The sequence below is a fragment of the Schistocerca cancellata genome, chromosome 2 (assembly GCF_023864275.1).
Source record: "Schistocerca cancellata isolate TAMUIC-IGC-003103 chromosome 2, iqSchCanc2.1, whole genome shotgun sequence".
NCBI lineage: Eukaryota > Metazoa > Arthropoda > Insecta > Orthoptera > Acrididae > Schistocerca > Schistocerca cancellata.
Genome location: NC_064627.1, coordinates 935,968,868 through 935,994,662, shown reverse-complemented (window position 1 = coordinate 935,994,662; position 25,795 = coordinate 935,968,868). Strand labels below are relative to the sequence as shown.

The window sequence follows — 25,795 nt, the reverse complement described above, 5'->3', positions numbered from 1 at the left end:
ATATCTTTTTCAGTTTTTATGTTTTTGGTAATTTGTTGCATACAGGCTCCTGGTTTGACAAAGATATTAGCTTCCACACAGTAGTCATAAAGTAATATTTCTGCAATGCCACGACCATGACTATCGGAATATATATTTACATTGACATCTTGGGTTGTGGGGTGTTCTGCCGGATATCAGCGTCATACTTGCACAATATTTCAGTCACGTAGCTCGTGGCCTTCATCAGCTGCGACCTGAGACTGCTCCTCGAGTGGACCTCGTCCAGTATTTATGCCTATGCCTTCCCCCTCCACCAATGCCTGCAGGCGCTTGCTCTGTGGTCCACGCCCATTCCCTGCGACCTGCTGGAGCGTTGCTGCTCCGTTTTCCGTCTGCTGCGGTTCTAGGTGTTCCCTCTGCGGTCCGCGCCCACCAAACCCGCTCCTGGGGTTTCATCTACGGTCTGGGGTACCAAGCATTTCCCCTGTGGTCGGCGCCTGCTCACCACGACCTGTTGGAGCGTTGCCGCTCCGTTTTTCGTGTGCTGCGGCTCTGGATGTTCCCTCTGCGGTCCGTGCCCACCAGTCCCACTTCTGGGTGTTCCATCTTCGGTCTGGTGTGCCTGGCAGTCCGTCTGGGCTCGTTTTCCATCTTCATGTCTCTGGTTCTTCTGTTTGTGTAGTGTTGCAGCTGGCCCTGTTGCTCCTTTAACAATTCCAGAGCCGGATCCTAGGCTCTGCTTAGCTGGAACCCTGTGTCACGGTTCATAAGATCGTCAGCCATTTTAATTTCTATCGATTCTCTTATAACACTGTCCCAAAATCTGGGTGTTTGTGCTAGAATCTTGGTATCCTCATACTTCATGGCATGATCTAGTTCTAGACAGTGTTCAGCAATGGCTGACTTAGTCACCTGTCTTAATCTAGTGTGCCTCTGATGTTCTTTGTACCTGATCTCCACAGTTCTTGTCGTCTGGCCAATGTAGGACATGCCACATTGACAAGGTATATTGTAAATCCCTGGTTTTCGTAACCCCAGGTCATCTTTGACACTCCCCGGCAGTCCCCCGATCTTGTTGGATGGACAAAAAACACACTTGATATTAGGTTTCCATTCAAAACATCCAGATTATTTAAGTCTTTTTCTTGAACACTTTTTAAGTTTCATAACCATACAGTCCTATGGATTAGCTCAGTCACTTGTTCAGCTGGAGTTTTAAATTCCTTGTGTGATGTAAAAACTGAGAGTGACTTATGTATAATCAGTCTGCATCCTGGATCCTCTCTTTGATTTCTGCATCGTGTGATGCATTCTCTGTACAGATCACCCCCAGATATTTAAAATTGTGAATCATTTTGTAGATTTTAGTTCTAGCTACCAGTGGCTGGAATCGGTCTCTTGAATAGGCACGAGTCCTGCTCAACACCAGACACTCCAACTTCAGTTCATTCACCAGGAGACCAGTCTTGCTTGCTGCCAGTTCCTTATTGTCACTCATATGCACCCGTTCTTCCTTAGACTGAACAACAGGGTCGTATGACTGGCAAATGAGAGATGCGTGATGTGTGATTTCTTACCTTTGACCTTGATCCTTCCAAAATTTTTATGGAAATATTTCCTCATTATCATTTCACCCACTATCTCCTTGTCCCAGTCTTGTGATTATGTTAAAGCTCTCCTTGACTTGGCTCTTGACATGCACTTTCCCTTTTGAATCAGTAGACTGATGAGTTTCTTAGGTGTTCCAAACTTGGTTAGGCAGTTCATGAGATCCATGAGATTCTCCTGGTGAATGCAGCCTTCTTAAATATCTGTGAAGAGCACAGTAGGTTCTTTACATACTCCACATCTTCTCAGTGAGGTGCCTTAGTACATAATCCACATTCAAATGACCCTCAAAGGACAGTCAAAAGACAGGTATGATCTCTATCTCCATCTGTATACATACTCTAAAGTAAATGGACAGATAAAAAAAATGTACTCGCCAAGCAGCAGCACGGGAACACAGACACAAAAGGATATGGCTTTTGCACTTTTTTGTTCGTTGTTATGTATACATACTCTGCAGGTCACTTTACTTTGTAGGCTAGAGGGTGCTTTGTGCCATTATTAGTTATTTCCTTTCGTGGCCATTTGTAAATGGAGTGAAGGAAAAATGATTGCCTCCATGCCTCTTACAACCCTTAACCTCCCTATGGTCCTTACATATTATTACTGGTGGAGACAGTGGAATCGCTCTGCAGTGTATTGCAGATGCCAGATCTCTAAACTTCCTCAATAGCATTTCATGAAAAGATCACCTTCTTCCCTCCAAGAATTATCATTTACAAACACAAAGCATTTTTGAAATGCTCTTATACTGATCGGAACAACTGATAACAAATCTATGGTGTCACATAGTGATATAAGTCTCTCACCACAGTTGGATACTCAAGTGAAGACAGTCTATCACAAGAGGGGAGAGCACCATTGGCCGTTATAGGGTAGGCCACAACACATACAACAGGCATACCCTGTAGTGTCAAGCTGGCATTTCACCTTGAGCTTTTTATTTAGTGTTGATCGTTCATCTTGCTGCTCACTCAAGTCCTCTGCCAGATTGCTCTACATGTAACAATCCGTGCACTACCTGAACTATACTGATATTATTTGGATTGACTATGACCATGCTACTGACAACTTGCTGTGAACTGGAGTATGAATTGGCACTTCTGGCTGATAACTGTAGGCACTTCAGCCTGGTCACTGTACTAACACTTTATGTGTTGCAGTGTGTACATACATGCCTATAACTGGATTTGCGTGTTTCAAACAAATCTTGGTCCAAGGCCAGTACTCCATTGGCAATCACTATCTCAACCCAATATGTGAACATCATGGACAAGGCAAATGTGGAACTGCTGGTACAGTTACAGCAGTAAATGACACTCCAGAAAAATCAGATGTGTGCACTAGAAGAACAACAGCCCAACAACAACAGAACAAATAGCTAGGCCAGCAGCAGCAGAAATTGTGGGACTACATCTTACAAACCTTCCTGAGCATCAGAGTAATTCATTGTTCTGTTGCCAGCTTTCCAGTCATTTGAGGAAGCCAAGAGGATTAGAGGTTATAAGCCAAGTGGCAGCATTTTCCTGCTTCTAGGGTGAAGGACACTCTGAAGCAAAAAACTTTCTTTTTGTCATGCTGTGAACATGTGTGTTTCATTTTCTGTGTAAGCTGGCTCCAGCACCAGCCCAGACACCTAATCATATGTGGAAATATGTTACTTGAATGAAATTTTCACTCTGCAGCGGAGTGTGCGCTGTTATGAAACTTCCTGGCAGATTAAAACTGTGTGCCCGACCGAGACTCGAACTCGGGACCTTGGCCTTTCGCGGGCAAGTGCTCTACCAACTGAGCTACTAAAGCACGACTCACGTCTGGTACTCACAGCTTTACTTCTGCCAGTATCTTGTCTCCTACCTTCCAAACTTTACAGAAGCTCTCCTGCGAACCTTGCAGAACTAGCACTCCTGAAAGAAAGGATATTGTGGAGACATGGCTTAGCCACAGCCTGGGGGATGTTTCCAGAATGAAATTTTCACTCTGCAGCGGAGAGTGTGCTGATATGAAACTTCCTGGCAGATTAAAACTGTGTGCCCGACCGAGACTCGAACTCGGGACTTATTGGCAGTATACTGTTCCCACCAGACACAAATTGTGGCAACAAGGTTATCTATCCAACAAACACATAAACAATGAGAATCCAACTTATAAGGCTTGGGTAATAGATTTAGGATGATAAGAATGTAAATGTGCCTTTACCATCATCATGAGCTGGTTGGTTGATATCATATAGCAAGTAAAATTTACGAATGAAGAGCATGTTCAGAATAGAACTAGTTACCAGTAAGTGACATGAAACATGCCTATTTTTGTGCTGGCACAAACAGAAGTAGGTTCACTGTGCAAGATTCAATTAATTTTTGAAGAATTTAAAGAATTATTTGATCTGGTCTTGGGTGTCCATGCTATTTCAAAGCCCATCTTACCCAGAAATTAGTAGCAACGACTAAATTTTGCAGAGTACAGTCAGTACCATTTTCAATTAAATCAGCAACCAAGGAAGAAGTAGATCTATTCCAGGATTTAGGTGCTATTGAACTTGCAAATATGAGCAACTGGGTCATACTTAACTGCATAAAAAATTGAGCAGAGCTATTGAGACTTTGTGGAGATTTTAAGGCTATGATCAATCTTTAGTCCCTTGTAGAATGTTATCCCATTCCTTACACACGGGAACTGTTAGCAAAATTAGATGGTAGGAAGCATTTTTGAAAAACAGATCCAACAGGAACCTATTAGCAATTACCATAAGATGCTCAATCATGAAACATCTTAGTGATCAACATATCCTTTAAGTTTCATTGATATCTACAGCTCAGGTTATTTTTCAGCAATATTTGGAACAGCTCACAGCAAACATTTCATGTTGTATAAATTATTTAGATAACATCAGAATCATAGGAGCATCCAAAGCAGAGCACCTAAAAAACTTGCATGCAGTATTAAGCCGACTGTAGCACATCAAACTGAAATGCAACTTAAAAAAAGAAAAAAGTTTTTTGAATGCGTGTTGATTACTTCAGGCCACATTCTTAGTGGAATGGGAATCAAATACACAGGTGTATATGTTTTACCAGATAGGGCACCAATTGTGGGGTTCTGAGAAAGAACAACAGCATGTCATTCTCTCCACAGTTCTCTTCTCAGACTGCAGACTAGAACATTACTATATGGTAGCTGCTGACGCAGGAAGAGCATTAATGGCCTGACAGACAATGTATACACTGCCTAGCCCTCATCAATGACATCAAGACAATAATGCATCACTACCAAAAGTGTGCAGAGCAGCAATAGGCCCCACTGGCCACAATCTCATTTTGGTCAACTCCCACACAGCCATGGGAATCCATGCACCTGGATTCTGCTCGGGCCTTTCAGGACTTGCATGTTACTATAGTGTGTGCCACATAGGAAGGCAGCCCGGTTTCCAGCCATTCTACATGTCCCCCTCCACCAATCACTGGCAGCCAATAAGATTCATTCTCTTTTCAAATGGCTAGCTGTGAGTTACGAGGACTCTAACAAGGCAGTTTCATTCACAGAGCAACAGAACTATCCGTTCAAATGTCGATGTTATTTTTGTGTCAGTTTAGCTGTGACTGTGTGTCTGTATATGTGCTAGTGCAATTTCCAAAAAAAATGTATCACATAATGGCAGTAAATGTGAAGTACTTGGCAAACCTGTAAGTGAGACTATTTGCCACATTTACAACCTCTTCAAACATTAGTCTGTAAGTGGGGCTCCTATTGTCAACATTTTGAAGGCACAAGAACAGACTGCAGAAACATGTGGTGTCAGCAAGAGAACTGTACCATGAATTGTAAACAAAAAGTGTGAAAGCTTTGAAAACGATAGGAAAAGTTTGTCATCCATTGTGTCATCTGGAAGGCATGGATATAGCAAGAAACATATAACACAAATGCATATTTTGGAGGTTTTAAGGCACTCTATCTTTAAAGTGCATGTAAATGGTGACTATCTGACATCACAAAAATAGATTATAAATATGTTTAGGCCAAGCACCTGCAGTGCTGCCCACCCACTGAGAAGCTTGTAAAGCAAGCCCCGGACTGAGTAGGAGATAGCTTTGACAGCATTCTAGCCCATGCAGACTCTCATCAGCAGCCACCAGGCAGCCTCACCTGAACCACAAGAGGTCACGGTGTACATGGACCTAAATTCTTCTGTACAACACCTGACTGGAAATAGTCCACTACGTAGCCTAGAGCAAGTATTCTGTATAACCCTGAGCCGAGGCTCGGAAAGTTCACACTGAGTGAGCCACCTGGGCCACGAGCCGAGAGTTTACACTCTTCAACAACCAGGTGCTCATTCCAGTGCCATCATAGTAATCATGGGACCATCCACTGTCAGTCTACTGCTGAAACATCGACCAATATAGGAACTCTCCATGTCATCAGCCATCAATTAAGGTTACGTGATCTCCAACACCACTCATCAAGAAGAACCAGAGTAACTGTTTTGTTGTGTAACTTTTCTAGCTTGGTCTAGAGATACTATTTCAGTGTATAAGAGGAACACTGTTTTTCTTTCTTTCTTTCTTTTTCATTCCTTATCATGGGCCTCAGAATCAGCCAGTAGATCAGTTATTTTGTATGTCAGAAGAGACATTGTGTTGGCAGTGTAGAGTTAATAAAATCCTTACAAGTGACTTGGAACTTTTTCTGTCTGTAGTCTGCGGACTTCATCAATTTCAAGAATTTTAAAAGAAATGAGTTTCGAATATTATATTAAAAGTAACGATGGAAGAAAATTTTTAATGAAAAGCAGTGATGTAGCTGCAGCATGAGCCACATTCCTGGGAAATAAGCATGAAATAAGAGAAGGTAGTTCAACAGTGTATTACCTTGATTAAATGTAGGTGAATCAAAATCATTTCGAAAAGCCTGCTGGAAAATAAGTGATTGTACCGGTGGTTTTAAAGTTCCATAGGAAATGATTCTCTAATAATTATTCTGCATGCTGGCTCTTCTTCTGGTTTTGTTCCTGAGAGCAAACTTGTATTTAGGTCTAAGAAGAACAGTAGTGACTACCATCCAGAAATGAACACTGTCACGTACAAGTAGTAGTTCACTGCATAATTGTTGTCATACCTTGCTTGCTTTGAAGTCGGTCATTGTAATGGACAATGTCAGTTACCATTCAGGTGTTACAGAGCAAACACCAACTAAACACGCCAGGAAAGTGGATATTGTGGTCTAGCTTAAAAAGAAAATATTCTGCACAAAATAAACTTCACAAAGATGTAAATGTTCTGCAAGGCTGTTGCCATTGTGCCTAACTGTTTAATCAGCTGTCTTCAAGTGTGGATGATTAGATTAGATTAGTACTTGTTCCATACTTCATGAATACAACACTTCGTAATGATGTACATATTGCCCTTATTACATGATTCTGTGTAACAGTCACTTTCCTTCTCTGAAAAGATATACCAAAGAGTATCAATTAGTGAACAAAAGTAGAAAAAGTAAGTCAGCTTTCTCACATTTTCATCTTCAAAGTCTGCTAATATCCATAACAGAAAAGTTGCAGAGCTTGGATGTTTAACGATCGGTAACATGTGAATTCCAATTCAGGTTCTTGCCAGTAGGCTATTGTGTATTACATTTTTATTTATTGTATGGTGCACTCTGTTGTGGCACCCCTCTAGGGGATGGCGCATGTGTGGCGATGCCATAGGTGGTGGGGAACCAGTGGAAACGCTGTGGACAATTTAACAATATAACTTTATTATATCTTCAGTTCTATATGAGGCGGCACACCTCTCCTCATCAGCTCTTGATAGAGCAGCTGGCATCAGCTGCTAGGACAATACCGGGCAATGCTGCATCAGGATCTGGCTCCGTGGCGAAGGCAAGGCCATGGCCAATTGCGACAGCAGCACTTCCCGGAAGAACAACATGCCAGACAGCAGCCCTGCTGCTCTTTGATCCACAGTGGCAGAAGCGGCTGTGCACAGGTCTCAACCCATGCCCCTCAGACAGGCGGTTGGCAGCGCGATGTTGAATCCCTCACTGAGCCTCAGCATCGATCATCAATGGCAGCAGGCGTGGACAGCAGGCCAACGAGGCTGTGACGACAATACCCATGAAGAGCCCAGTGCGGCGGCATACAAGCCTGGTCTCAAACTGGAGGCTGCTGCTGGCTCTGCCCAGTGATCTTGCAGTCTGGCAGCATTACAGCATCACGGTGGGTTTCTCAGCAATGACAAAGTTGCTGAATCAAATGACATCCTGTCCTCAAATTCAGCCTCATTTATACCCCATTACTGTCAATTTATTTTTCTAAAACCTGGTGTCTAGTCACATCACCCATAACAAAGGGATTTGCTCAAATGTGGAGGCAACAACCCACTTACTACATCGTTCTTTGAGCGTAGGGCATTTTACTGCTGTGCTCAGCTATCCTCTCTTCACAACTCTCTTGCACCTCTGTTACTGTGCCCTACATGTCAACATATCATGGCTGACAGCCAGCACTGTTACCACAATACTCCGTGGTGATCTCCATGCTACTTTTGGTCACTTACAGTACAGATTTAACACTTTTACCTAAAATACTGGGTAGTGCCATTACATTATAATACAGTGCAAACCGCCATCAGATGACAAATGTAGTAACCAGTTTCAATGGCTTTGTCTCTGGACAATTGTCTTGTTAAGAAAAATTGTACTCAGCATCTTCACAAAGCTGTGCTACCAGTTCTTGCCTTCTGACATGATGCAGTGTATAGTTGTGGAGCAGAGGAGCCCCCAACCATCAACTGCTGCCTTGCAGTCAGCAGAGGGACAGGAAATTTGGTGGAAGGGAAGTGACATAATGGAGTCGTGAAATTTCACTATCTTCTATTGTGGTGGGAGGATGAATACTTTTGGAACAGTTTTGTGGTTGCTGAAGAACTGATACATGTGGTGACACATTTTGAACCAATCAATGAATGGATGCCCATGTTAAGATTAAGGCAAAAAATTTTCAATATAGCAATGATAAATGTACATGCACCCACAGAGGAGGCAGATGAACAACAGAAGGACAACTTTTATAGCAAGGTAGAGTGACTGTATGATCAGGCTCCCAAACATGATATTAAGATATTAGCAGGATATTAGCAGGAGTCTTGAATGCAAAAATAGGAAAAGAAGAGGCCTATCAGCTAACTATAGGAAAACATAGCCTGCATGAAGTATCATAGAAGAGGGGATTTGGAACAATGATGACACGTCTAATGAACATATAGAAATAATGTGGAAATTATGTGAGACTGCAACCCTAGAGGCAGCTGGAGAGGTTTTGGGACATGTGCGGTCTCAAAGGAAGGTGGATTGGTTTGACAAAGAAGGTCTGAGAAGAACTGAAGAGCGTAACAATCACACAAATGAAATTATTTCAAAGAAGAACTAGAGCAAATTTAAATGAATATAATGAGACACCATGTAGTTAAAGTGGGTTTGCAGACAGAAGAAAAGAGCACTAGAAAAAATTGAAGATATTTAACAACTAGGAGAAGAGAAGCAAATACGTAAAATGTATCAAAAGATTAAAGAAGGAAAGACCAGGTTTCAAACCAGAACAAAAACACAATGAGCTTTTCAGTGACAGTTCAACATTCCACGCAACAATGCCGTTCCTAACACAAACACAATTTGTCCTGGGTTTGGCAGTTGGAGGAAACTGGTAGCACACTAAAAACAGATACACATGGCTGACACGGTTCCATCATAACACCAGAAAATGTGCAGTGGGTGAGAACAGCAGTTCAATAATTGCTGCAACATTCTGCTTGACGACATGCTGTTGCATTGAGAATTTCAGATCGCAGTTTGAGAAGGATTCTACAATGTGATTTGAAGTTCCATCCTTTCAAAATAATGATTGCTCAAGAATTATGCCCAGCAGACTATGCCAACTGTCAAAATCTGTGTGAGCAAATGCTTGCTCAGATCCCTCCGAATGCAGCTTTCTTCAGTAGTGACGAGGCACATTTTCATCTTAATGGATGCGTGAATAAGCAAAACTTTCACTACTGGGCTGAAAATAACCCCCAAATTATTCACGAAAGACTGCAGCATTCTCCTAAAGTGACAGTGTAGTGTGCCTATCACAATTTGGCGTGATAGGCCCTTACTTTTTTTTGAGGAGGAAGGAGTGACTTTGACAGTGAATTCCACACGTTATGTTTCAATGTTGCAAAGTTTTCTGCAACCCAGAATAGACGCGATTGTTGAAGAACATGGACTGGGGGACTTGCGATTCCAACAGGATTGAGCTACTGCTCACACAGCTCGAATTTCATTTGATGTTTTGACAGAAATCTTTCCAGGATGCCTCGTCTCTTTGAGGAGTGATGTCAGGTGGCCTGTGCGGTCCACCAGATTTGAGCATTTGTGACTACTTTGTTTGGGGATATCTGAAGAAACAGGTTTTCAAAGGCCACCCTCACACCCAATCAGAGTTAAAAGAGCAGATTATTGATGAAATGAATACCATACCCCGCAATATCTGTGCAAGAGCTACTCGAAACTTCAGGGATCGTCAACGACAATGTACTGATGTTACTGACCGCCATCTTGAGGACATTATTCTCAAAACTAAATTAATGTAAAATGGTATATTGTACTAATTTAGAAAATAAAAAAATTTTTCTCTAACATCCAGATTTTTTTACTGCTCCTTAAAACTGCTTAGTTGGTTCTGCCACACCCGGTGTATGTAGGAATAAAGAAGGGGACTTGGTAGGCAAGAATAATAAAATACTTGACAGATGGGCAGAATACTTCCAAGAGTTATTGGACCCAGAAGTAGAAGGACTAGAATGAGAAGAAGTGGTGGAAAAAACTTATTACAGACCAGTGGTTTTAACACCAAAACTCACACTGGAGAAAGTGACACAAGCTATTAAAACCTTAAAAAGCAATAAGGCACTCGAGAATATCAGATCCAGGTGGAACCTCTCAAATGTGGTAGAAAAACACTGTGGAAAGTGGTATATAAAGTCATATGAGACATTGCCAGGAGGAGAGCGTGCCAGTGGAATGGAAGACAGCTATAATGTGCCACATACATAAAAATACATACACAAAAATTTAATTGTCATGTACGACTAGAATTCTATAGTAGGAAAAGGAAGAGAAGGAAATGTAGTAGGTGAATATGGAATGGGGGTAAGAAATGAAAGAGGAAGCTGCATGGTAGAATTCTGCACAGAGCATAATTTAATCATAGCTAACACTTGGTTCAAGAATCATGAAAGAAAGTTGTATATATGGAAGAACCCTGGAGATACTGGAAGGTTTCAGATAGATTATGTAATGGTAAGACAGAGATTTAGGAACCAGGTTTTAAACTGTAAGACATTTCCAGGGGCAGATGTGGACTCTGACCACAATCTATTGGTTATGAACTGTAGATTAAAACTGAAGAAGCTGCAAAAATATGAGAATGTAAGGATATGGGACCTGGATAAACTGACAGAAACAGAGGTTGTAGAGTGTCTCAGGGAGAGCATAAGGGAACGATTGACAGGAATGGGGGAAAGAAGTAGAGTAGAAGAAGAATGGGTAGCTTTGAGGGATGAAATAGTGAAGGCAGCAGAGTGTCAAGTAGGTAAAAAGACAAGAGCTAGTAGAAATCCTTGGGTAACAGAAGAAATATTTAATTTAACTGATGAAAGGAGAAACTATAAAAATGCAGTAAATGAAGAAGGCAAAAAGGAATACAAACATCTCAAAAATGAGATCAACAGGGAGTGCAAAATGGCTAAGCAGGGATGGCTAGAGGACAATTGTAAGAATGTAAAGTCATATCTCATGAGGGGTAAGATAGATACTGTCTACAGGAAAATTAAAGAGATGTTTGCAGAAAAAGGAACCACTTGTATGAATATAAAGAGCTCAGATGGAAAGCCAGTTCTAAGCGAAGAAGGGAAAGCAGAAAGGTGGAAGGAGTATATAGAGGGTCTGTACAAGGGTAATGTACTTGAGGACAATATTATGGATATGGAAGGGGATGTAGGTGAAGATGAAATGAGAGATATGATACTGCATGAAGAGTTTGACAGAGCACTGAAAAACCTAAGTCGAAACAAGGCCCTGAGAAAACTCTACCATCTGGTGAGCAAGATATATTAGGCAGGCAAAATACCCTCAGACTTCAAGAAGAATATAATAATTCCAATCCCAAAGAAAGCAGGTGTTGACAGATGTGAAAATTAATGAGCTATCAGTTTAATACATCACGGTAGCAAAATACTAACGCGAATTCTTTACAGACGAATGGAAAAACTGGTAGAAGCCAACCTCGGGGAAGATCAGTTTGGATTCCGTAGAAATATTGGAACACATGAGGCAATACTGACCCTACAACTTATCTTAGAAAATAGATTAAGGAAAGGCAAACCTATGTTTCTGGCATTTGTAGACTTAGAGAAAGCTTTTGACAATGTTGACTGGAATACTCTCTTTCAAATTCTAAAGGTGGCAGGGGTAAAATACAGGGAGCGAAAGACTATTTACAATTTGTACAGAAACCAGATGGCAGTTATAAGAGTCGAGGGGCATGAAAGGGAAGCAGCGGTTGGGAAGGGAGTGAGACAGGGTTGTAGCCTCTCCCCAATGTTATTCAATCTGTATATTGAGCAAGCAGTAAAGGAAACATAAAAATTCGGAGAAGGAATTAAAATCTATGGAGAAGAAATAAAAACTTTGAGATTCGCCGATGACATTGTAATTCTGTCAGAGACAGCAAAGGACTTGGAAGAGCAGTTGAACGGAATGGACAGTGTCTTGAAAGGAGAATATAAGATGAACATCAACAAAAGCAAAACGAGGATAATGGAATGTAGTCGAATTAAGTCAGGTGATGCTGAGGGAATTAGATTAGGAAATGAGGCACTTAAAGTAGTAAAGGAGTTTTGCTATTTGGGGAGCAAAATAACTGTTGATGGTCGAAGTAGAGAGGATATAAAATGTAGACTGTCAATGTCAAGGAAAGCATTCCTGAAGAAGGGAAATTTGTTAACATCAAGTATAGATTTAAGTGTCAGGAAGTCGTGTCTGAAAGTATTTGTATGGAGTGTAGCCATGTATGGAAGTGAAACATGGACGATAAATAGTTTGGACAAGAGGAGAATAGATGCTTTCGAAATGTGGTGCTACAGAAGAATGCTGAAGATTAGATGGGTAGATCACATAACTAATGAGGAGGTATTGAATAGAATTGGGAAGAAGAGAAATTTGCAGCACAACTTGACTAGAAGAAGGGATCGGTTGGTAGGACATGTTCTGAGACATCAAGGGATCACCATTTTAGTATTGGAGGGCAGCGTGGAGGGTAAAAATCGTAGAGGGAGACCAAGAGATGAATACACTAAGCAGATTCAGAAGGATGTAGGTTGCAGTAGGTACTGGGAGATGAAGAAGCTTGCACAGGATAGAGTAGAATGGACAGCTGCATCAAACCAGTCTCTGGATTGAAGACCACCACAACAACATAAAAAAGAAGATTAATTGAACTGCCAGAAATATCAAGCAAGCTAAGTACTACATTGAAGTCTTCTCCAAGATCCTACCTAGAAGGTTTACTCCCTATGTGGAAGAGAGAATAGGAGACCATCAGACTGGCTTTAGAAGAAATAGGTCAACAAACGACCAGATGTTCACATTGTGCATACTACTTGAAAAATGATTTAACCATCAAATACACATAAACCAGTTTTTTATCAATTTTAAATAAGCCTATGATATCATCTCAAGAGTGGGATTGCAGAATGTAGTGGAAGAGGCTGGAATATGTAAGAAGTGTATTAAACTTACTATGATGACCCTCAGTGAAACCAGCTATAAAGTAAAAATATATGGTGAAATCTCCAGAGAAGTGGAAGTGACGAAGGAACTGAGGCAGGGTGACAATATCTCCTCACTGCTATTCAACCTCTACCCAGAAAAAGTTATAAGTCAGAGAGTGTTAAATAGAGGAGGAATCATTTTCAGTCATTCACTGCACTACCTAGCTCACGCTTACTTGCACAAAATGCTGCTGTGCGAGCCAATACCTATCAACAACTGGAGAGAGGTGCAAGGGGACTTGGCCTGATAGTCCATGTCAAAAAGACCAAATATATGGCAATGACTGTCCAATGAAACCTACCAAATTTCAAGATAGCCAACAAAGAGTTTGAAACGGTGAGAGACTTCAGGTACCTTGGATTGATTGCCACAGAGACAAATGACATTGGCAGAGGTGAAAGCTACAATAGCAGCAGGCAATAGATGCTACTTTGCCGCACTACCCATGCTTAGGAGCTTGCTTCTAATACAAAAATCTAAAATCCTTATTTATAAAACAGTTATAAGGCTGGTTGTTATGTATGGTGCCGAGATGTGGACCATGATTGTAAATGAGGAAACGATCCTTAGCATTTGGGAGAGAAAGGTTCTGTGTAAGATATATGGCCCAATATGTGATCAAGAAAGCTGGCACATTCATACAAATGCAGAACTAGAACAATTGACATTGTCACCACTATTATAATAGGAAGACTATGTTGGGCAGGACACACAGTCAGAATGGAGGAAGACAGAACATGTAAGAAGATTTTTGATGGCAAGTCTGGAGGCAGACAATGTAAGGGACATCCCAGAAAGACATGGGTGGATGGAATTGAAGAAGACATGAAAAACTGGGTGTCAGATGATGGAGACGGAAAGCCGTGGGCAGTATAGAATGGCAGGATATTGTGATGCAGGCCAAGGCCCTTCAATGGCTGTAGAGCCAAAGAGTAAGTATATAATAGCTGTGGAGCAGCTGATGCATCATCATCAACATGTGGAGTATGATTTCTCTCACATAGATAAATAATCGAAGTTGGTTACAAAATTTATTATTCCCCTCTTAGATCTGAATGTATAATTTGATGTTCAATAGTCAAATGGACCTGACTGTTGTCTGTACCAAGCCAGTTTGGTAATGCAGACCTGTTTGCCAGCTCTCTGCCACCATGCTTATGCAAACCTTATCCCCCTCCATACTGCACTATCACTTTGCCCCTCTGCAAAGAAGCATCTTCCTACATGATGTGGACTTTAATGGTGGTTGATTCCCTATCCAATTCTCCATAAATAGTGCCCATATCATCCACCATGCAGAGTTTATGGTCAGGCCACTGTCTTAGAAGGCCTCCCCTACACCATAGTGTCAGACAATGGACCACAATTATCTAAAAGAAATTTAGTGATATCTGTAAAAGAAGGGTATTCAGCACATCACCTTGGCACCAATCCATTGTCAAAGCAATGGTGGGGCAGAGAGTATGACATTTAAGCACCAAATGACAGTATTACATTTAAGCACCAATCAGTGGAGGAAGCTCCATAGAGATAGCACTAACATTGTTTCTCAGTACTTACAAGATGACATCCCTCAACAGGAAGAGCCCAGCAGAGATCTAGTTTGGCTGCCGGCTGGAAATTCTGCTCCATTCGCTCCACCCAGAAAGGAAACTGCCCCGAGTAACACATTCAGTGTCTTTTGCCCGGCATCCCAGTGTGGGCAAACACTTCTAGGAAAGCACTGCGTCAGAGGCCTGCTGTAGTGGCAGCTTCCTAGAGCCACCATATATACAACTTAGGTCCACAAAGGTGATGCCAGGACCAGTTGTGACCAAAGTGGACAGGTGTGCCTCCAACACTCCTTCCATGCCACTGACCCATAATGTGTGTGCTCCACAGCCACTAGGCTATCTGCTGCAGCCAGGATCATCAACTGAGGCACAACTGAGTACTGCCACACTTTGCCATACCTAAGCATCATATAGACTGAACCCAGACTGTCAGATGTAGGCCAACAAAATTTAGTGCCAGGGAATGGCTGATCCACTGACACCAGAGCAAGCACTCTGCCCACCCAGCAACCCAGATGGCACCATTCAGGTTACTTCTTATCTATACACCAAAACCCAAAGAGAGGGATATGGCATCAAATGCTGATACTGATATCTCGCAAGAGGTTGATGTGCAGCTGGGAGCAGTCTGCCACTGGTGGGCGGCTCACCACTGGCCATAGTGGAGCGGACCACACTACACATGGTGGGTACCTCCTGCAGCATCATGCTGCCATTAAAAGCCATCATAACAGTCTGAGCTTTTCACTTGTTCATCACTCATCTAGAATCCCTCTGCTAGGCTGTTATATAGATGATGGTTCAAGCAAATAGGGGAAACTTATAAGAAATTGGGATAAGAAACAGTGTTTGGTAACAGAAATGGCAAGACTGAAACAGTACTCAAGGAAGAGTATTCTTGAGACCATAATTAGAAAAGAATGTCCCTTCATAATGCACTTTAATATAAATGGTATAAGTGCTGACTTTTCAAACAAAAGTCATAAAGTGGATGAATTACAAATTACTCTATCTGAACATAGAAATTTCAAAATTATTTGCCTCAATGAACATTGACTTACATCTGACAATACTAAAAGGCTTAGTAAAATTTAAAATTTTGAATTAGGCAACAGCTTTTATAGATGAGAGAAATCACACAAAGGCTCTTACATAATTACTCATTCTGATATAAAATATGAAATAATAAATGATTTTAATCATTTGAATGAAGATTGTATATTTGAAAGCTGCTGTATCGAGTTGTTGTTGTTGTGATATTCAGTCCAAGGACTGATTTGATGCAGCTCTCCATGCTACTGTATCCTCTGCAAGCTTCTTCATCTCCCAGTACCTACTGCAACCTACATCCTTCTGAATCTGCTTAGTGTATTCATCTCTTGGTGTCCCTCTACGATTTTTACCCTCCTGGCCTCCAATACTAAATTGGTGATCCCTTGATGCCTCAGAACATGTTCTACCAACTGATCCCTTCTTCTAGTCAAGCTGTGCCAAAAATTTCTCTTCTCCCCAATTCTATTCAATACTTCCTCATTAGTTATGTGATCTACCCATGTAATGTTCAGCATTCTTCTGTAGCACCACATTTCAAAAGCTTCTATTCTCTTCTTGTCCAAACTATTTATCGTCTATGTTTCATTTCCATACATGGCTATACTCCATACAAATACTTTCAGAAATTGTTTCCTGACACTTAAATCTATACTTGATCTTAACAAATTTCTCTTCTTCAGAAACACTTTCCTTGCCATTGCTAGTCTACATTTTATATCCTCTCTATTTCGACCATCATCAGTTATTTTCCTCCCCAAACAGCAAAACTCATTTACTACCTTAAGTGTCTCATTTCCTAATCTAATTTCCTCAGCAGCAACTGACTTACTTCGACTACATTCCATCGAGTTGAGAGACCTAAATGTCATAGTAGTTTCTATTTATATAGTACCAGATAAAGCTCCAAGTGAAGCTTTTCTGGTGAAATTTCATTGCCTTCTTGAAAAACTCAGTAAAGAAAAAAGGAAAAAGATAGTAATAGCTGCTGACTTCAATATTAAAATCATAGGTGAAAGCAGCACCGTGTCCAAATTCGCTGACTTAATAAAAACAAAACTTCAAAATAAACTTCATGCAACCCACTAGAGTAAATGCACAGTCAGCTACATGTATTGAAATATCCTAACAAATTATGCATTTGAAGATGTTTATAAATTTTGCATAGATTCAGGAATCTCTGACCTCTCTGCATTATTCATTGCATTAACAAAAATTAAGAAAGAAATTTCAAAGCCATATGAAAAAACACCTTCTAATGTTGAAGACACACACATATTCACATTAGCACAACTCTCACGCATATAACCAATGTCTCAGGATGGTGGGGTAAGGTCAGGGATGGAGGAGGGTGTAGTGCTGCTTGTGGGAGCGGGAGCATGTCGAGACATGGTGGGGACAGGGTAGGGCTAACCAATGTCTCAGGATGGTGGGGTAAGGTCAGGGATGGGGGAGGGTGTAGTGCTGCTTGTGGGAGCGGGAACATGTCGAGACATGGTGGGGACAGGGTAGGGCTGCTATATGCAGTCGCGAGGTTTGGAGGGGGGGGGGGGGGGGGAGGAGGAGCATGGAAGAAGAGATGTACAGAAGTGGGAAAAAAAGAAAACAGACTAATGGGCAAATTGGTGGAACAGAAGGCTGTGTAGTGCTGGAGTGGGAGCAGGGAAGGGATAGGTGGGTAAAGGACAGAACTAAGGAAGTTTGCAGCCATGGGAGGGGGGGGGGGGGGAATTACAGGAATGTAGGGTATATTGCAGGGAGAGTTACCACCTGCACCAGTCAGAAACACTAGCATTGATAGGAAGTATCCAGATGGCACAGGCTGTGAAGCAGTCACTGAAGTGAAGCATGTCGTGTTCGGCAGCATTTTCAGCAACTGGGTGGTCCAGTTGTCCCTTGGTCACAGTTTGTCGGTGGACATTTATGCAAACAGACAGGTTGTTGGTCGTCACGCCCACGTAAAATGCAGCACAGTGGTTGCAGCTTAGTTTGTAGATTGCATGACTGCTTTCACAGGTGGCCCTGCCTTTGATGGGGTAGGTGATGCTTGTGACTGGACTGGATGATGAGATGGTTGTGGTTGTGGTTGTGGTGGTGGTGGTGGTGGTGGTGGTGGTGGTGGTGGTGGTGGGAGGATGTGTGGCACAGGTTGTGCATCAATGTCTGTTACAGGGATATGAGTAGGTGCAACTGGTGGCAGAATGTCACTGTGGGAGGGATGGTAAGGATAGTAAGCAGGGTATTACTCATTTCAGGGCACAATGAGAGGTAGTCAGAACCCAAGCGGAGAATGTGATTCAGTTGGTACAGTCCCGAATGGTATTGAGCCATGATGGGAGTGCTCCTTTGTGGCCAGATGGTGAAAATGTTGGAGGTAGGGGGTGACTGGAGAGACAAGGCACAGGAGACCTATTTCTATACAAGGTTGGGAGGGTAGTTTCAGTCTGGGAAGGTTCCAGTGAGACCCAAAGACGATGGTTCAAACCCGCGTCCAGCCATCCTGATTTATGTTTTCCGTGAATTCCCTAAATCGCTTCAAGCAAATGCCAGGATGGTTCCTTTGAAAGGGCATGGCTGACTTCTTTCTCCATCCTTTCCTAATCCAATGGGATCAATGATCTCACTGTTCGGTCCTCGCCCCCGAATCAACCAACCAACCAACCAACCTGAGATCCGAGAGGGAATGCTCATCACTAATACAACAGGATCTCCAGTCTTTTCTCAAATCCTTAAGCCTGTCCCAGAACCTCTCTACTGAGTCTATCTCTCTCCTCAACTCTAGCAGTCTCCACACTTATACCTTCTACATACCTTGTGAAGTCCATTAACCCAACCACCCAGGATGCTCCATTGTGGCCAGTTAGAGTGCCCCCACTGAGAGAATCTCTGCTCTCGTGGACCAACACCTCCAGCTTATTACCCATAACCTACCCTCCTTTATCAAAGACACCAGAGATTTCCTCCACAAACGCTCCACATTTCCTGTGCCTTTACCACATGATGATCTGCTCGCCTTTATTGATGCCCCCTCCCTCTACACTAACTTCCCTAATGCCCATGTTCTTGCCACTACTGAACTATACCTTTCCCAGTGTGCAACTAATTCCAACCCACAACTTCCTTCCTGGTCACCATCACGAACTGCATCCTCACCCATAATTACTTCTCCTTCAAAGGCATCATGTACAGACAAATACATGGTATAGCAATGGGCACCACATGGCACCATCCTATGCGACACTGTTCATGGGCCATCTAGAGGAATCCTACCTTACCACCCAAAACCCCAAACCCCTCACCTGGTTCGGATACACTGATGATATTGTCATGGCCTGGACCCAAAGTGAGGACATCCTATCCACATTCCTCCAGAACCTCAACACTTTCTCCTCCATTCACTTCACCTTGTGTTCCTCAACCCAACAAACCACCTTCCTCTTTGTTGACATACACTTCACAGATCCACTTCAACAGCTGCCACCCTTTCCATACCATGAATTCCCTTCCATACAGCCCAGCCACCCATGGCCATGGCATCTGAAGTGATGAGCAGTCTCTCTTCAAATATACCAAGGGTCTCACCTAGGCCTTCACAAACTGAAACTGCCCTCCCAATCTTGTACAGAACAGATCTCCCATGCCTTAACTCTCCAGTCACCCACTAACTCCAACATTCTCACCATCTTGCCACAAAGGAGCACTCCCCTCATGACACAATACCATTTGGGACTCTACCAACTGAATCACATTCTCTGCTGGGGTTCTGACTGTCTCTCATCATGCCCTGAAATAAGTAATATCCTACCTACTATCCTATCAACTCCTTCCTCCCACAGCGATATTCTGCCACAAATCGAACCTACGCAATATCCTTGTCCATCCCTACTCCACCCCTGCTCCCAACTCCTTGTCCCATGGCTCATAAACCTGTAATAGACATTGATGCATGACCTGTCTTGTACACCCTCCCACCACCACCATTTCCTCCTCCAGTCCAGTCACAAGCACCACCTCTCCCATCAAAGGCAGAGCCACCTGTGAAAGCAGTCATATGATCTACAAACTAAGCTACAACCACTGTGTTGCATTCTACATGGGAATGACAGCCAACATCAATAACTGCTGACAAACTGTGGCCAAGTGAACATGCTGCCCAATGCAACATGCTTCACTTCAGTGACTGCTTCACAGCCTGTGCCATCTAGATACTTCCTACCCAAACCAGCGTTTCTGATCTGCGTAGTGTGGAACTTTCCTTAAAATATATCTTATGCTCCTGTAAACCCCGTGGCCTCAACTGTCACTAATCCTTGTCCTTCACTCACCTATCCCCCTCCCTGCTCCCACTCAGCATTGGACAACCATATACCAACACACCCACTAGTCCGTCTCTTTTTTTACCCTCCTGTACTTTTATCTCCTTTTCCAGCTCTCCTGCCGCCCCCTAAATCCTCACAATTGCACCTATCAGCTCTATCCTGTTCCCACCACATCCCTGCATGTTCCAACAAACAGCACTACACCCTCCCCAACCCCTACCCTGCTATCCCTCCCCCTCTCTTCGCCAACCTCCTCCTTACCCCGCACCACCCAAATTGCTTCTTCTATCAGGCGCAGTTGCTCACAGTCCAGCCACAGTGGCCAGAGACAATGGTCATGTGTTTGCAAATTCTGCTTGCATCAATGTGCGAGTGTTTTCTATGTTAGAAGAAGGCCTTCTGGCTGAGAGTTCACATGTGTAGCACTCCTTTTGTTGTGCTTGTCTGCAACTCAACATCTCCTCCATATGACATGTAGCAATCTATCCTTTTCATAGTAGTTTCCTTGGGTTTCATATTAGAGCAACAACTTTCTATAATAAATTTTTATGTGCTCAAGAGTTCTGTGCCACTTGCCGCACACAGTATGCAATCATTCTCTTACATCGAGAAGGTACACTTGTAAATTTCTGTATCAGTGAAATTGAAGTCTCACATGTTCCTCTCAATGATCACTTTGTTCTGCAGAATGCTGCATCCTGGATAAATATTGTGCTAACATGAGCAAAATATAATACTATGTTCATTACATATTTTCTGGGTTTGTTGGAGACTGCCATACTGTTATTTCAGCAATTATAGAGAATTCCCTCCCCTCCTCACCCTGAAATCCTTCTGACCATCTCCCATATCATTACAGTTTTATTTGAAAGTTTTATGGAATTTATGAACTCACTCATGATTTCTCCTCTTTTATAATTCAGGGAAGTTTTATTCTTCCTACTGAAAGGATAGAAATATTCTCTGCACTCTGCATTTGCACCCTTACAGTATCTTGCTTCTGCCCCTGTTTGCAGACTTCGTACATGTACATCTACATACATACTCTGCTAGCCACTGTACGGTGCATAGCAGAAGGTACCTTGTCACTACTAGTCATTTCCTTTCCAAAAATGTTTCTGTATGAGCCCTAATTTCTCAAATCTTATCTTTGTGGCCCTTGCATTTAATGTATGTTGACTGCAGTAGGATTGTTCTGCTGTCAGCTCCAAATGCCAGTTCTCTAAATTTTTTCAATAGTGTTCCTCAAAAAGAATGTTGCCTTCTCTCCAGGGATTGCCGTTTGAGTTCCTGAAGCACCTCCATAACACTTGCATGCTGATCGAAACTTCCAGTAACAAACCTAGTAGCTCGCCTCTGAATTGTTTCAATGTCTTTTTTCAGTCCGACCTGGTGCGGATCCCAAACACTCAAGCAGTACTCAAGAATAGGTCACACTAGTGTCCTATATGTGGTCTCCTTCACAGATGAACCACACTTTCCTAAAATTCTCCCATAAACCAAAGTCAACCATTCATGTTCCCTTTCTCATCTCTCATATGCTCATTCGATTTCATGTCACCTTGCAACATTACATTCAGGTATTTAAATGGCATGACTGTGTCAAGCAGGACACTACTACTGCTGTATCCAAACATTATGGGTTTGTTTTTCCTACTCATCTGCATTAACGTACACTTTTCTACATCTAGAGCCACATATTATTCATCACACCAACTAGAAATTTTGTCTAAGTCATCTTGTATCAAACTACAGCCACTATCTTTGACACCTTCCTGTACACCACAGCATCATCAGCAAACAACCACAGATTGCTACTCAACCTGTCTGCCATATCATTTATATAGAAAATAACAGTGGTCCTATTACACTTCTCTGGAGCACTCCTGACAATATCCTTGTCTCTGATGAACACTCACCATCAAGGACAAAATACTGGGTTTTGTTACTTAAGAAGTCTTCAGGCAACTTAATATCTGTGAACCTATTCCATTTGCTTGTACTTTCTCTAACAGCCTGCAATGGGGCACCATGTCAAACACTTTCCGGAAAGCTAGAAACATGGAATTTGCCTGTTGCCCTTCATCCATAGTTTATCGTATTTCATGTGAGAAAAGGGCAAACTGAGTTTAACATGAGCAATGCTTTCTAAAATCACCAGTGACAGATAGTCTTTAATGTTGGTATGTTGTTCTTGTTGTGGTGGTCTTCAGTCCAGAGAGTGGTTTGATGCAGCTTTCCATGCCACTCTATGCTGTGCAAGCTTCTTCATCTCCCAGTACCTACTGCAGCCTACATCCTTCTGAATCTGCTTAGTGTATTCATCTCTTGGTCTCCCTCTACAATTTTTACCCTCCACGCTGCCCTCCAATACCAAATTGGTGATCCCTTGATGCCTCAGAACATGTCCTACCAACCGATCCCTTCTTCTGGTCAAGTTGTACCACAAACTTCTCTTCTCCCCAATCCTATTCAATACTTCTTCATTAGTTATATGATCTACCCATCTAATCTTCAGCATTCTTCTGTAGCACCACATTTCGAAAGATTCTATTCTCTTCTTGTCCAAACTATTTATCGTCCATGTTTCACTTCCATACATGGCTAGACTCCATACAAATACTTTCAGAAATGACTTCCTGACACTTAAATCTATACTCGATGTTAACAAATATCTCTTCTTCAGAAACGCTTTCCTTGCCATTGCCAGTCTACATTTTATATCCTCTCTACTTTGACCATCATCAGTTATTTTGCTCCCCAAATAGCAAAACTCCTTTACTACTTTAAGTGTCTCATTTCCTAATCTAGTTCCCTCAGCATCACCCGCCTTAATTCGACTGCATTCCATTATCCTCATTTTGCTTTTGTTTATGTTCATCTTATATCCTCCTTTCAAGACACTGCCCATTCCATTCAACTGCTCTTCCAAGTGCTTTGCTGTCTCTGACAGAATTACAATGTCATCGGCGAACCTCAAAGTTTTTATTTCTTCTCCATGGATTTTAATACCTACTCCGAATTTTTCCTTTGTTTCCTTTACTGCTTGCTCAATATACAGATTGAATAACATCAGAGAGAGGCTACAACCCTGTCTTACTCCCTTCCCAACCATTGCATCCCTTTCATGTCCCTCGACTCTTATAACTGCCATCTGGTTTCTGTACAAATTGTAAATAGCCTTTCGCTCCCTGTATTTTACCCCTGCCACCTTTAGGATTTGAAAGAGAGTATTCCAGTCAACATTATCAAAAGCTTTCTCTAAGTCTACAAATGCTAGAAACGTAGGTTTGCCTTTCCTTAATCGTTCTTCTAAGATAAGTCGTAGGGTCAGTATTGCCTCACGTGTTCCAGTGTTCCTACGGAATCCAAACTGATCTTCCCCGAGGTCGGCTTCTACTAGTTTTTCCATTTGTCTGTAAAGAATTTGTGTTAGTATTTTGCAGCTGTGGCTTATTAAACTGATTGTTCGGTAATTTTCACATCTGTCAACATCTGCTTTCTTTGGGATTGGAATTATTATATTCTTCTTGAAGTCTGAGGGTATTTTGCCTGTTTCATACATCTTGCTCACCAGATGGTAGAGTTTTGATAGGACTGGCTCTCCCAAGGCCGTCAGTAGTTCCAATGGAATGTTGTCTACTCCGGGGGCCTTGTTCCGACTCAGGTCTTTCAGTGCTCTGTCAAACTCTTCACACAGTATCATATCTCCCATTTCATCTTCATCTACATCATCTCCCATTTCCATAATATTATCCCCAAGTACATCGCCCTTGTCTAGACCCTCTATATACTCCTTCCACCTTTCTGCTTTCCCTTCTTTGCTTAGAACTGGGTTTCCATCTGAGCTCTTGATGTTCATACAAGTGGTTCTCTTATCTCCAAAGGTCTCTTTCATTTTCCTGTAGGCAGTATCTATCTTACCCCTAGTGAGATAAGCCTCTACATCCTTACATATGTCCTCTAGCCATCCCTGCTTAGCCATTTTGCACTTCCTGTCAATCTCATTTTTGAGACGTTTGTATTCCTTTTTGCCTGCTTCATTTACTGCATTTTTATATTTTCTCCTTTCATCAATTAAATCCAATATTTCTTCTGTTACCCAAGGATTTCTACAAGCCCTCGTCTTTTTACCTACTTGATCCTCTGCTGCCTTCACTACTTCATCCCTCAAAGCTACCCATTCTTCTTCTACTGTATTTCTTTCCCCCATTCCTGTCAATTGTTCCCTTATGCTCTCCCTGAAACTCTGTACAACCTCTGGTTTAGTCAGTTCATCCAGGTCCCATCTCCTTAAATTCCCACCTTTTTGCAGTTTCTTCAGTTTTAATCTACAGGTCATAACCAACAGATTGTGGTCAGGGTCCACATCTGCCCCTGGAAATGTCTTACAATTTAAAACCTGGTACCTAAATCTCTGTCTTACTATTATATAATCTATGTGATACCTTTTAGTATCTCCAGGGTTCTTCCATGTATACAACCTTCTTTCATGATTCTTAAACCAAGTGTTAGCTATGATTAAGTTGTGCTCTGTGCAAAATTCTACCAGGCGGCTTCCTCTTTCATTTCTTAGCCCCAATCCATATTCACCTACTACGTTTCCTTCTCTCCTTTTTCCTACACTTGAATTCCAGTCACCCATGACTATTAAATTTTCGTCTCCCTTCACTATCTGAATAATTTCTTTTATTTCATCATACATTTCATCAATTTCTTCGTCATCTGCAGAGCTAGTTGGCATATAAACTTGTACTACTGTAGTAGGTGTGGGCTTCGTATCCATCTTGGCCACAACAATGCGTTCGCTGTGCTGTTTGTAGTAGCTTACCCGCATTCCTATTTTCCTATTCATTATGTTGGTATAGAGCAGTAAAATTCTTCAGCAACACTAAGGATCATGTTCACAATATGTTGCGTTCAGTTCTGGTTTGGGTTTTGATGTACCATCACAGTCAACTGGCTGCACAGTGACCAGTTCACATAAATAAGTGTACCATCACTGGAGGTGTTGGCATTTAGCACTATCCAGAAATTAAGTGTAATATATGGAATGTTATGTGTGTAAGAAGTATTCTCATACCAAAATATCCACAAGACATCTGAAGATGGGAATTTATAATACATATATCATTAATCTAATGTAATATGAATATTTTAAATTGAAGACAGCTGAGTGGAAATTTACACAGCACATGAATGAAAAAATGCAGTTGAAAGCCCATCAGATCAATTTGCAATGATATTCTACAAAATTTCCCACACCTTTTTTCAATATATCACAACATATTAATACTTAAAATAAAAGTAAGTTAATCACATGATAATCACTCACCCATGTATGATCCATAGATACATGTAACAGAAAACAGTGGTCACTATCTTTTGAGCTCTGGCTCTTCTTCTAGAAGAAAGTAC

General features: G+C 41.9%; 1 protein-coding gene across 2 annotated transcripts in view; it reads right to left on the bottom strand.

The window, feature by feature from the left end:
• Window positions 1–25,795, bottom strand: part of LOC126162904 (endoribonuclease LACTB2) — a 110,271-nt gene that overhangs the window by 43,234 nt on the left and 41,242 nt on the right. The gene's annotated exons all lie outside the window — the stretch shown is intronic.